This window comes from Zootoca vivipara, chromosome 12 (genome assembly GCF_963506605.1).
Source record: "Zootoca vivipara chromosome 12, rZooViv1.1, whole genome shotgun sequence".
Taxonomy (NCBI): Eukaryota; Metazoa; Chordata; class Lepidosauria; order Squamata; family Lacertidae; genus Zootoca; species Zootoca vivipara.
Window position 1 is genome coordinate 13812037 of NC_083287.1, and position 12741 is coordinate 13824777.

The following is a 12741-nucleotide window of genomic DNA, read 5'->3' on the forward strand; positions in this document are numbered from 1 at the left end:
GTGGTTCTAGAAGTCACGCTAACGCTCCCAAATGGCTATCCCCTGACAGTCCTCGCCTTAATTGACAGTGGTGCCTCAGCCAACTTCTTCTCGAGAAACTTTGCAGAAGAGCACCAGATCCAACTTCTGCAGCTGGATTTTCCCCTGCACGTGGCCACCATTGACGGCAGAGAGTTGCTGGGAGGGGCCATCACTCATCAAACCCCCCCCCCCCATGAGAATGACGGTGGGAAGGCACTCAGAGACACTGGCTTTCAACGTCACAACCATCTCAGACCCCCCCATCGTTTTGGGAATGAGCTGGCTGGCGCGCCACGACCCCTCCATAAGTTGGCACCAGAGATGAATCACATTTGGGTCGGACTTTTGTCTGGAACATTGCATGCAGCACCAACCAGGGGAGGGGCCTCCGATAGCCACGGTGGCCACCATGCATGTCAAAGGGGGTGAGGCGATACCCAAGCCGTACTGGGACCTGCAGGAGGTCTTCAGCGAAGCGGAGTCCGACCACCTACCCCCACACAGGCCTTTTGACTGCCAGATCAACCTGGTGCCAGGGGCAACGATACCCCCAGCCAAGCTGTACGCCATGTCAGATCAGGAACTGGAGGATCTGCGCGCTTTCATCGACAAGAACCTCAAGCGGGGGTTCATCAGAGAAAGCAAGGCAGCAGGGGGCAGCCCGGTCTTCTGGGTGGACAAGAAAGACACGCAACAGCGCCGTCTTGTGGTGGATTTTAGACGACTGAATTCAGTGACAGAGCCAGTGGCTTTCCCCATGCCCAGAGTGGATGATCTCCTGACAGCGGCACGCAGGGGCAAGATTTTCACCAAGCTAGACCTAAGAGGGGCGTACAACTTGATCAGGATCCGGGAGGGCGATGAATGGAAAACCACGATGTTCACGCCTCTGGGCTCTTTTGAATATCTGGTGATGCCCTTCGGGTTGCAAGGGGGCTCAGCATGCTTCCAGGCCTTCATGCACCACGTCCTGGGGTCCCTCCTCTTCAAGAACTGCTTGGTCTTCCTAGATGACATCCTTATCTATTCCAATGACCCAGTGCAACATGTGAAGGATGTCAGGGAGGTGTTGCAGCGCCTGAAGGACAACCACCTGTATGTGAAGCTGGAGAAGTGCAAGTTTCACACCAAAGAGGTGGGCTTCCTGGGCTACAAGCTGTCAGACAAGGGGCTGGCGATGGACAAGGACAAGGTGCAGGCCATCCTGGACTGGCACAGCCCCAGGACGCGCAAAGATGCCCAACGCCTACTAGGCTTCGCTAACTTCTACAGGAAGTTCATCAAGAACTTCTCTCGTGTCACGGCTCCTATCACCGACTGCCTGAGAGGCAAGCAGAAGTTCCGGTGGACACCAGAGGCGCAAGCAGCGTTCGAAAGCCTCAAGAGGGTATTCGCTTCAGACCAGCACCTGTTCCACGTGGTGCAGGATGCGCCCCTACGCCTGGAGACAGATGCTTCGGACAAGGCTCTGGGAGCGATTCTGTTGCAACTGGACGCCAACAGAGAGTGGAGACCCTGTGCCTTCTTCTCCAGGAAGCTGACCCAGCCAGAACGCAACTACACAGTGTTTGATAGGGAACTTCTCGCGATCCACGCTGCGTTCCAGCACTGGCGACACTTCCTGGTGGGCGCCAAGCACCCCATCCAGGTGTGCACAGACCACAAGAACCTGGAGTTCTGGAGAACTGCCAGGGTGCTCAACCAGCGGCAGATACGGTGGGCAGAGTTCTTCTCGAACTTCAACTTCTCCATCCACTACATCCCGGGGGAGCAGAATGTCAGGGCGGATGCCCTCTCCCGCAAGCCAGAGTACATGGAGGAGGAGTTGCCACCAGCACCCAGGCACATTTTCCCCCCATCAGCATGGTCATGCGGAGCAGCAGTGGTGAGCGAGGCAGAACTCACAGCACTGACAGCAGCTGATGAATTTGCCACCCGCATCTTCAGAGAACTGAGAGGGGGGAGGGAGCAGGCCAAAGACTTTGAGGAAAGGAGGGGTTTGCTTTTTTACAGGGGAGCCCTGTACCTGCCAACCAAACAGCTGAGAGGTAAGGCCCTCAAGCAGATGCACGACAACCCAACGGCGGGTCATTTCGGAAGGGACAAAACCACTCACCTAGTCATGAGACACTTCTGGTGGCCAGGGGTGCGGGAGGATGTTCGGGATTATGTAAGGGGATGTGACACCTGCCAGCGAGCAAAGGTGGTCAGAGCGCCACCAGCAGGTTTGCTGGAGCCATTAGCCACACCGCACAGGCCGTGGGAGGTAGTGTCCATGGACTTCATCACAGACCTGCCGTCGTCCAGGGGCAAGACCGTAGTGTTGGTGGTGGTGGACCTCATGTCCAAAATGTGCCACTTTATACCGTGTGCCAGGGCGGTCTCGGCAGAAGAGACGGCCAAACTGTTTGTTGACCACGTATTCAGACTGCATGGATTGCCTTTAAGAGTTATTTCGGATCGTGGCCGCCAATTTGTTTCCAGTTTCTGGCGGCGGCTAATGAACCTCCTGCAGGTGGAGGTCAGTTTGTCTACGGCTCGGCACCTGCAGACCAATGGACAGGCGGAGCGGGTCAACGCCATTCTGCAGCAGTACCTGAGATGTTACGTCAGCCAGAGGCAAACGGACTGGGTGGATCGCCTGCCACTGGCAGAATTTGCCTACAACAATGCGGTGCACGTCTCCACAGGGGTGTCGCCCTTTAAGGCCAACTACGGGCGCGACCTCAGATCTTTCCCGGAGAGGGAGGGGGAGGAGGAGGAAGAGGGCCCACAGGCAGAGGATTGGGCAGAGGACCTGGAGACGGTGCACCAGCAGCTCAGAGAACACTTGGAGAGGGCCAAGGAAGCGTACAAGAAGGGGGCAGATCGCCACAGGCGACCGGGAGAGGTCATCAGGGTGGGGGACAAGGTTTGGTTATCCTCGGAAGGTCTTCCCACCAGGGGGCGATGCAAAAAGTTAGCACCCAGGAGGCTGGGCCCCTTCACGGTCACGCAACAGGTCAACCCGGTAGCCTTCAGGCTAGCACTGCCGGAGGACATGAGAGTGCACCCAGTGTTTCATAGATCGCTGCTGTCGCCGTACAGGGAAAGTACCAGGTTCAGGGACAGCGATCAGCCTCCAGAGGGAGGGGGGGAGACGGGAGACGCCCGACAGCTCAATGAGGCAACTGAGATTTTAGACTCAAGGAGAGGGGTGAGAGGGCTGGAGTACCTGATAGCATGGGAGGACACTCCGCCGTCCCACAATGAGTGGATACCGGCCACGGAAGTACCTGAGGAATTTTTAGTGGAAGAGTTCCACGCCCTGTTCCCCCACAGGCCCAAGCCCTGGCACATGGAAAGGGAGGGAGAGGGGGAGGGGCAGGAGGAAGGGATAGCAGGCAGCAGCTCTCCATGGAGATGGGAAGCGGAATTTGAGGACACGGAAGAAGAGGTGTGGGTTTCACCGAGGTCGACGACGTCAGAGGCAGGAGAGGACTGGCAGAACATTTTTACTCCCACCAGCTCTGACGCCACTGACTTCTTGGGATTCCCGTCTTCTCAGGGGGAAGGAGAAAGATCGCAGGATTGGGGGGAAATTTTTACACCCACAGGGTCGGATGCCACAGACTTCTTGGGGTTTCACTCGTCCCCAGCAAGCAGAGAGCCACTAGGAAGGGGGGGAGAGGAGCCTGGGAGGGGGGTGGATGTGAGGGACAAGGGATACAGGGAAGTCCCTCCCATCTTAAGTTCCAGCCCATCCCCAAGCGCTGGAGAGAGTAAGGAGAGCTCTGCCTCCAGCGGAGAGTCAGGAAGTGGTGTCCGAGGCTCAGGCAAGGTTGTGGAGCCCAGGCCGCAGAAGGGACAGGAAGTTGGAAGCACGGGGGGGGAGGCCAATCCCCCCAACTCCCGAATTGCGACGCAAACGTAGGGGGAAGAGGTTGGGTCTGCCAAAGCTGTGGTGCTGGAAGAAAACGCGCCAATCGCCATTCGGGAGTTCTGACACCTCACCTTAAGGATGCATTTTTACTGCTCTGAACACTGTAAATAATCAGCACTTAATAAAAGCCTTAAAAGACCATGCTGGAGTCGTCACTCTAGAGTAGCCATACCAGGCCCTCTGACAACCCCTAAACATTTTTAAAGAGAAAAGGCAGCAATAATCAAAATCATAATATGTGCCTATAGTAGCGTTTGAAATTAGCCAGGCGCCAGGCGCATTTTGCACCTGGCTATTGGCCACTTGCGACCAAGCGAAGATGCCTGGGAGCCAGGATGGTGCCAGACATCTCCACCATCTGGAGGTGCATGCGTGGGAGCTGGACTGTTTTCACGCACTATTACCATGTCCTGTAGAATTTGATCAGTTATATTTTATCTGCCCAATCAGAATGAATTCCGGGAACCAAAATGCTTTTTCTGTGCAGCCTGAGCAGGAGCGGCGAACGTTACAGTGAATTGTTGTAATTTCTCTCCCCCGTCCCGCCCCGCTCACAGTTTTGAAGAAAATTCTTCCGCTATGAATGGTCCACGGCACCATTAAGAGAAAGAATTTTCACCTGCTGTTATAATTCTTCTCTCTGTGAAACAGATGTTTTATATTTATGAAAAAATAACAGAGGTGCTGTATGGAAGGAAGCTACAAAGGCTAGCTGTGGGACTGGATCAACATCAAGAGAAGAATGGAGAGGAGATTAAAGAAGAATGAAGTAATGGACATATGCTTGCAACAGGAGCGGGAAACCGAATTATTTTAAGGAATTGTATTAAATTTAAATAATTTGGAGGATTCATAATACTTTGGAAAATCAATAAAAATAATACTAAAAAATAATTATTATTCCCTCTGATTTATATACATCAAAAAATGAAATAATAATGTTTACCAAAAACAACAGCAACAAACACGGCTCTGCTTCAGATACTTGTTAGGAACAAATGAGACCTGAAGCAAAATGTTGAAATGTGAAGTGTTCTGCCCAGCATGCTAGCCAGCCAGCCAGGCTTCCCTCTTTCAGAACACTCCGTTCCATCCTGTCATACAGAAATTCAGCATTCTGTGCCTACTGAACACAGTCCTCATGGGGCTGTTTCTGGGTTCCCCCCTTTAGAGCTCCTCCATCTATTTCTGTACTTCTGCAAATCTTGGGGTTTTCCCCAGCCTACTAATACCTTCCTTATGTGTGTGTGTGTGTGTGTGTGTCTGTTTGTCTGTCTGTCTGTCTGTCTGTCTGTCTGTCTGTCTGTCTCTGTCTGTCTGTCTGTCTGTCTGTCTGTGTGGTGCTGTTTTGACTACATAGGGACCCTGCTAGAGCTGGATCACAAGGGCACAGGTCAGTGGACTAAATGACAGGGCCAATATGGCTGGCAAGAGCAGTGCTGCCGCAGAAGATCCAAACATTGGCCACTGTTAATTCTCCAAAATGTCTCTGGGTCCCACTTACCTCCAGAAGCATTCTTAGAAAGTAAAAAGGAGGAGGAGGAGGAGGAGGAGGAGGAGGAGGAGGAGGAGGAGGAGGAGGAGTTGTTTCAGGGACTGCTAGGGACAGGGCTTTCATTCCTAAAAAAAAAAAGCTAAACAACTTTGACCTGAACCCCCCAAAACGGGGGTAGATCACTGCCAGTTTTTAACTCTGTGAGTAGGTGCTTTTCCTGGAAGAGACTGCGGCCAAGATGGCGGAAGTGGAGCAGAAGAAGAAGCATACTTTCCGGAAGTTCACCTATCGCGGTGTTGACCTGGACCAGCTCCTCGACATGTCCTACGAGCAGCTGATGCAGCTGTACAGCGCCCGCCAGCGCCGGCAGCTCAACCGTGGCCTGCGCCGCAAGCAGCACTCCCTCCCCAAGCAGCTGCGCAAGGCCAAGAAAGAGAAACCCAAGGCCCACGGAGAAACCAGAGGTGGTCAAGACCCACCTGCGAGATGTGGTTATCCTTCCAGAAATGGTGGACAGCATGGTTGGTGTGTACAATGGGAAGACCTTCAACCAGGTGGAAATCAAGCCTGAAATGATTGGCCACTATTTGGGAGAATTCTCCATCACTTACAAGCCCGTTAGGCATGGCTGACCTAGAATCGGGGCCACCCACTCCTCTCGGTTCATTCCTCTGAAGTAAGGGGATTTGGGAAGAGTTGTGTCTCTCATGTAAATGAAAGGGTTTCCCAACAACAACAACAACAACAACAACAACAACAACAATAATAAAAACTCTGTGAGTAGATCGCAGTCTCTTGGGAGTCTAATCTTTTTTCGAAACGTCTTACAGAAATTGCCATTGTTCCCTCACTGTGAGAAGTGAGGTTACAGGGAACCAGGCAAGAGGGCCTTCTCGGTGGTGGCACCCGTCCTGTGGAATGCCCTCCCATCAAGGAAATAAACAACTACCTGACTTTTAGGAGACATCTGAAGTCAGCCCTGTTTAGAGAAGTTTTAAATGTTTGATGTTTTATTGTGTTTTTAATATTTTGTTGAGAGCCGCCCAGAGTGGCTGGGGAAACCCAGCCAGCTGGGCGGGGTATAAATAAGTTGTTGTTGTTGTTGTTGTTGTTGTTGTTGTTGTTGTTGTTGTTGTTGTTGTTAGGACAGTGACAGGAAGGAGCAGAGAGAAAGTTGTTTTTCGGGTGTGGGAGTGCGAGCATTTTGCCCAGGGGACCATGCAAACATTGCAACACCGCTGCGTAAGGATCTACACTTGGTGGATTAGTTTGCTATCTGTATTTTGGAATATCTGGATGGAGAACACCTCTGTCACATGCACAGAAAGCAAGGCGGCTTCAGGAGGAGAATTGCAAAATGCAGACCCTCCAAGTGTCCCTATTTTCCAGGGACAGTCCAAGATTTACATAAGCCGTCCTGGTTTCTGATTTAATCCCGGAATGTCCTTTTCCTTAGCTTAGGACGTCCCTATTTTCATCAGAGAAAGGTTGGTGGGTGTGCAAATGTTTGCGAGCAGTGTGGCACCAGAAGCATGCTGAAAACTGCTGCATCCAGTGTTTAACAACTTCAGCACATTCCAAAGCAATGTCACTGCAGCTTATCTTTGCCCAGTAAGCTATCAGCAGGCAGAACCGAAAAGAAGGGATCATACCCACCGATAACAGGCTTCCCCGATAAAGCAGCTAAAGAGTTCAAACAATGGAGACCACTGAAATGCCAAAACTGACCGGAAAGCTCAGGAACCAAAAAGATCGAAACTTCAATAAAGAATGGGGGAAATATATAATTGATTTAGGAGACTACTGTAAGCAGATGAAAACATTGGGCAGGACTGCAATAGCACTTGCAAGGTAGCAAATATTATGGACAAAATGGAGAGATATAAAATATGGGCTACAAAATAATAGGCAGTTGAAAAGGATAACAATAGGACCCATGGAGGGGATGGTGGGAAGTCCAGAGATTTGGAGAAATCTCTAAATATGGATATGTAATGGGTATTGTTATAATTCTATATCTGTAAAATAAATAAATAAACTCTTATTTTTTTAAAAAAAGAAAAACTACTGGAGGGAGGGGGGGAAGGTGTGAACCCCTCTGCTTTTTTCTCCCGAGACAGCGCTTTCCGTAGCAGAAAACCAAAACATATAAAGCAATTCTGATTCTCAGGTTTGTTTCCCTCTGACATTCAGCTGCCAGGAACTATTCCAGTGTTTGTTGAAGATAAGCGGATGGGGAACCTTCCTTGTTTAATTTTGTTTAAACGTTAATGGCCTGATTAAAAATGCTGTGTAAGCTGATGGTTACATACTCCCTTTCTCCAACACTTCAGTCAATATTTTTTTTAAGTTCTTAGATCTCTCTGTCTAATAGAAAACTGAAGTGCTTGCACCTCCGTTTGCTATGCTGTCAAAAGGACACACTAAGGAACAAAAAGTTTAGAGGAGTACAAAACTTTGGGGTGATACAAGGGGACAAGCTTCCCCCAAAACACAGCCTGATGAGGAATGAGCAGGCCTATTGAATGTTAAGTATCTGTAGGGGAAAGAAGGCAGCTTGTAAAAGGTTGTGGCTGGGATCCCCAGGAATATGCCATACTGCAGCATTTTGTTGCAGGTTCCACTTACTGGTATATCTATGTCCTATACAGCAAGTTGCACTCAGGTAAGGTCTATGGTGCTTATTCTGAAGGAGCGTGCCTGGGGTTTCGGTTTAAGATGGTTCAATGTCTTTGAATCAGATATCACTGGACCCTTTATGACATAGCAGGTGTTCCAGACAGTTATATCCCCATTGATGTATGGAAGTGAGAGCTGGACCGTAAAGAAGGCTGATCACCGAAGAATTGATGCTTTTTAATTCTGGTGCTGGAGGAGACTCTTGAGAGTCCCATGGTTAAGAGTTTGTTAAGAGTGCTGACAGATGTTAGACCCCTATCCCCCTCACACAGCTACAGTTCCCAGAGTGGTTTAACAGTCAATCACTCTTCCCAGGAAACCCTTGAGGACTGTACCCCCATGAGGAGAATAGGGGTCTCCTAACAACTCGGAGCACCCTTAAAAACTGCCTACCTCTAGTGAGAGCTGGACCATAAAGAAGGCTGATCGCCGAAGAATTGATGCTTTGGATTATGGTGCTGGAGGAGACTCTTGAGAGTCCCATGGACTGCAAGAAGATCAAACCTATCCATTCTGAAGGAAATCAGCCCTGAATGTTCACTGGAAGGACAGATCCTGAAGCTGAGGCTCCAATACTTTGGCTATCTCATGAGAAGACTCCCTGGATAAGACCCTGATGTTGGGAAAGATTGAGGGCACAAAGAGAAGGGGACGACAGAGGACGAGATGGTTGGACAGTGTTCTCGAAGCTACGAACATGAGTCTGACCAAACTGTGGGAGGCAGTGGAAGACAGGAGTGCCTGGTGTGCTATGGTCCATGGGGTCCCTGGATAAGACCCTGATGTTGGGAAAGATTGAGGGTACAAGGAGAAGGGGATGACAGAGGATGAGATGGTTGGATAGTGTTCTCGAAGCTATGAATATGAGGGAGGCAGTGGAAGACAGGAGTGCCTGGCGTGCTCTGGTCCATGGGGTCACAAAGAGTTGGACACGACTAAATGACTAAACAACAACAAAGCTAAGGGAAAGAGAAGGGTGGGAAGGATCAAATCCAATTATTTCACAAAACTGTCTGCCAATGCTATTTCAAGAGATCAACTACAGTTGTGCCACAATGGATGTTTGACAAATGAGGTTTAAGTTGGCATGTGCTTAAATACATCTAAAATTAAACTTATGCACCAGTTAGTCAGAATATAGAATTGCTTTCTTTCCTGCATGCTCTGGTAAGTATTTGAGCTCCCTCATCCAGCGGCAGTCAGGCTGGTGACTACAAGGAACAGGGCTTTTTTAGGCAGTGGCACCCATCTGTTGAATCCATTCCAGGAGAGATCCCTCAGACCCCCAGCATTGTATTCATTCGGGCATTTGATTCAAACTTGGTTGTTTAAGATTCTGCTGAATTATTATCATTTCTTGGGAAGTGTTATGATATTCCCTACATCAAGGCACTCCAGATGCTGTCACACAACAGCTGGGGCTGAGTTGTTGGGCAAAAGGTTCCCTAGCTCTGCCTTAACATGATTTTCTTACAACGGTTGTTTGATACGCTGTTTTCACACTTATTTTAATCGTCCCTCTCGCTGCCCACCTCCAACTGATGGGCTTCCTAAGAAGCTTACATTATCAGAAGCTTCTCAGCCCAGTGTTATAAGAATTTTAAGATCTCAGATATAGAATATTAATAAATGCACACATATCTAAATATATGAACCATGTGTCTGAAGCAGTGTGGGGGAGCAATCCTGAAGCCATTTTGGCTCTCCCAATGACCTCAAATATTCCTCTGCAGTATGGGAGGCAAATGGGGAAAGCCTGCCCATTGTCTTTTTGCTTACAAATCCTGACTTAAGGGTGTATTTGTGTATGAATAGTGTGAGCCTGCGACCTGGATTCAGGAACCATCACAAAAGAATGGCCAGGCTGCCCAGGTAATGGAATCGGTGACCATTATCAGGTATCCTGGCAAACAGGATTTCTGCTGTAGACCATCTCCTTCTGTGATGTATGTATGGTGATTTGGGGGGTGGTCTTGGGCTACAGGTTGGGCAATTTCAAAATGGCTCGCGCACCATTGTTCAGGGTTCTCCTCCCTCCTGTGTGTGGTGAGTGGGGACCCTGTTACAATAGTTCCTTGAATAAAGATCAGACTTACTGGCCGCTTTGCTTCTTAATATACTCTGGCTGGCCTCTGTTATTTTCTCCTACTGATAGGGAACTCACTTAAGGACTCTATAAGGGCTCTGGAATACCCCATAAGGGAAAGGGAACAGTTTTTATTATAATAACAGGGTCAGAAAAATGATGAGATTGAGCTAGAGAAGTTGGACAAGACTTTGTGGAGGAGGTCTTCGTTCCCTTGCCTGCTCAGAGTAGGTCCCGGGGGGCTGCACATCCGCCTTCCTCCTCCTACCAACTTGCCAGATGCATCCTCATTCACTACCAACCTAGCCTTGATACTTGGGCAGCACCTGCTTCCGGTACACCCGTCAATTTGCATTACCTCTTTCTCTTCCCCACCACAAGCCCGGCTCTGCAAAAGCTTTATTTTCCATCTGTTGGCTCGGATCACCTGCATCATAATGCCCCAACACTTTTACACCTCCCTATACTTCAGAAGTTGGCAAAAAAACCAAACTCCAATTCATTCTTTTATTTATATTTTATACATTTGTTTTACAAAGTAATAATCATAAATAAGAATAAAAATGTGCACCCCACCACGGAGGCCATTCCATTGTAACATTGACCCCTTTCTGTTTTAACAGTACAAATTCTACAAACACCCTCCATATCTCCTCGAAATCATTCCTCCTGCATTTTCCCCATCTTACCTTAATGGCACCCATTAATTTATCCTTAATAGCTATATCCCAAACCTCTTTACCATTCTTCCATTTTATATTCTGTGTGCCCCTTCCACTTCCTAGCTATCATAATTTGTGCAGCTGTCAATAAATTTGTGAGCAAGTCCTTCCTAGCCTGTGAGCCTTCCACCTCATCGTAAATGAGATTTTTCCTGGACTTTGGGTCAGCTTTAACCCAGTGATTTCTGTTATCCCCTTAAACACACTTTGCCAAAAAAAATTGTACATATTTACACCCCCACCACATGTGAACATTATTCCCTGTTTCCCCGCATCCCCTCCAACATAACACCCTAAAGGCCACATGCTGGGCTGGGACAGGGCAAACGAAAGGCAAAAGCGGGAAGGGAAACTGATGTAAATTGCACGTTTGTTCAGCAGGCTAGCTCCACATGCACTCACACGCCTAATAATACAGCTTCTGTAAATCCAGGGACTGTTCCTGGAAGATAGGGACGCTTGGAGGGTCTGCGTTTGAGGAAGAAAAACACATAAGCTACAGGGGAAACCCATGTCTAAAAAAACCACGGCGTGCTTCCCCCAAGCTAGTGTTAATAGTCTCTCAGTTTCTGTCAATCTTTGGTTTCACTTCTACTGCCTTTAGAGACGTTGCTTTCAGGATTATTCTCCCTCCTTGCTGTGGTGGTCCACTTGTGGTGGTCTACTGCCTTTAGAGACGTTGCTTTCAGGATTATTCTCCCTCCTTGCTGTGGTGGTCCACTTGATACTGAAACACCCCCACAATTCCTGCCTGCAGGGGAGAACACTGGCCACCGGGTAGCGTAGAAAACGGTCTGCAAGCATTAGCAAAAACTGAGCAGGTTCTGCTAAAAGCACAGTCAAATCAAATCAAATACCTTTATTGGCCTCACGGTATAAAACATTTCAGGTCGCTGGGGTAATTAAAAGGACACGGGTGAAGCTGCTGAGGGTCATAAGGTCACACTGTGATCGTGTGCACTTAGATATTCTGCTTCGCCCTGTCTGTTCCCTGAAAGGATGGTTCGTTGGGAACTCTTTCAGGTAAAATTGTGGCTAAAAAGGAAGCTACTAAAGCAGTGGTATCTTTGTCCTGATCTGCCAAGAGAAACCTCATTTGACTTCTTCTCAGAGTTATACCTGAAGGAGCGTCTCCACCTCCATCATTCTGCCCAGACACTGAGGTCCAGTAGCGAGGGCCTTCTGGCGGTTCCCTTGTTGCGAGAAGCCAAGTTGCAGGGAACCAGGCAGAGGGCCTTCTCGGTAGTGGCGCCCGCCCTGTGGAACGCCCTCCCATCAGATGTCAAAGAGAAAAACAGCTACCAGATTTTAGGAAGACATCTGAAGGCAGCCCTGTTTAGGGAGGCTTTTAATGTTTAATAGATTATTTTATTTTTCTGTTGGAAGCCGCCCAGAGTGGCTGGGGAAACCCAGCCAGATTGGCGGGGTATAAATAATAATAATAATAATAATAATAATAATAATAATAATAATAATAATAATAATAATATTTGCCAGAGGTCCAACATGTTCAGCATCAGTTGGCGAGGTCTACTGTGTCTACTGCATTGGGACGCGGGTGGCGCTGTGGGTTAAACCACAGAGCCTAGGGCTTGCCGATCAGGTGGTTGGTGGTTCGAATCCCCGCGACAGGGTGAGCTCCCGTTGCTCGGTCCCAGCTCCTGCCAACCTAGCAGTTCGAAAGCACATCAAAGTGCAAGTAAATAAATAGGTACTGCTACAGCGGGAAGGTAAACGGCGTTTCCGTGTGCTGCTCTGGTTCGCCAGAAGCGGCTTTGTCATGCTGGCCACATGACCTGGAAGCTGTACGCCGGCT

At 49.0% G+C, this 12741-nt stretch overlaps 1 pseudogene; it reads left to right on the forward strand.

Moving 5' to 3' along the window:
• The first annotated feature begins 5655 nt into the window (after nucleotides 1–5655).
• On the forward strand, nucleotides 5656–6144 carry LOC118092039 (small ribosomal subunit protein uS19-like; annotated as a pseudogene).
• The last annotated feature ends 6597 nt before the right edge of the window (nucleotides 6145–12741 follow it).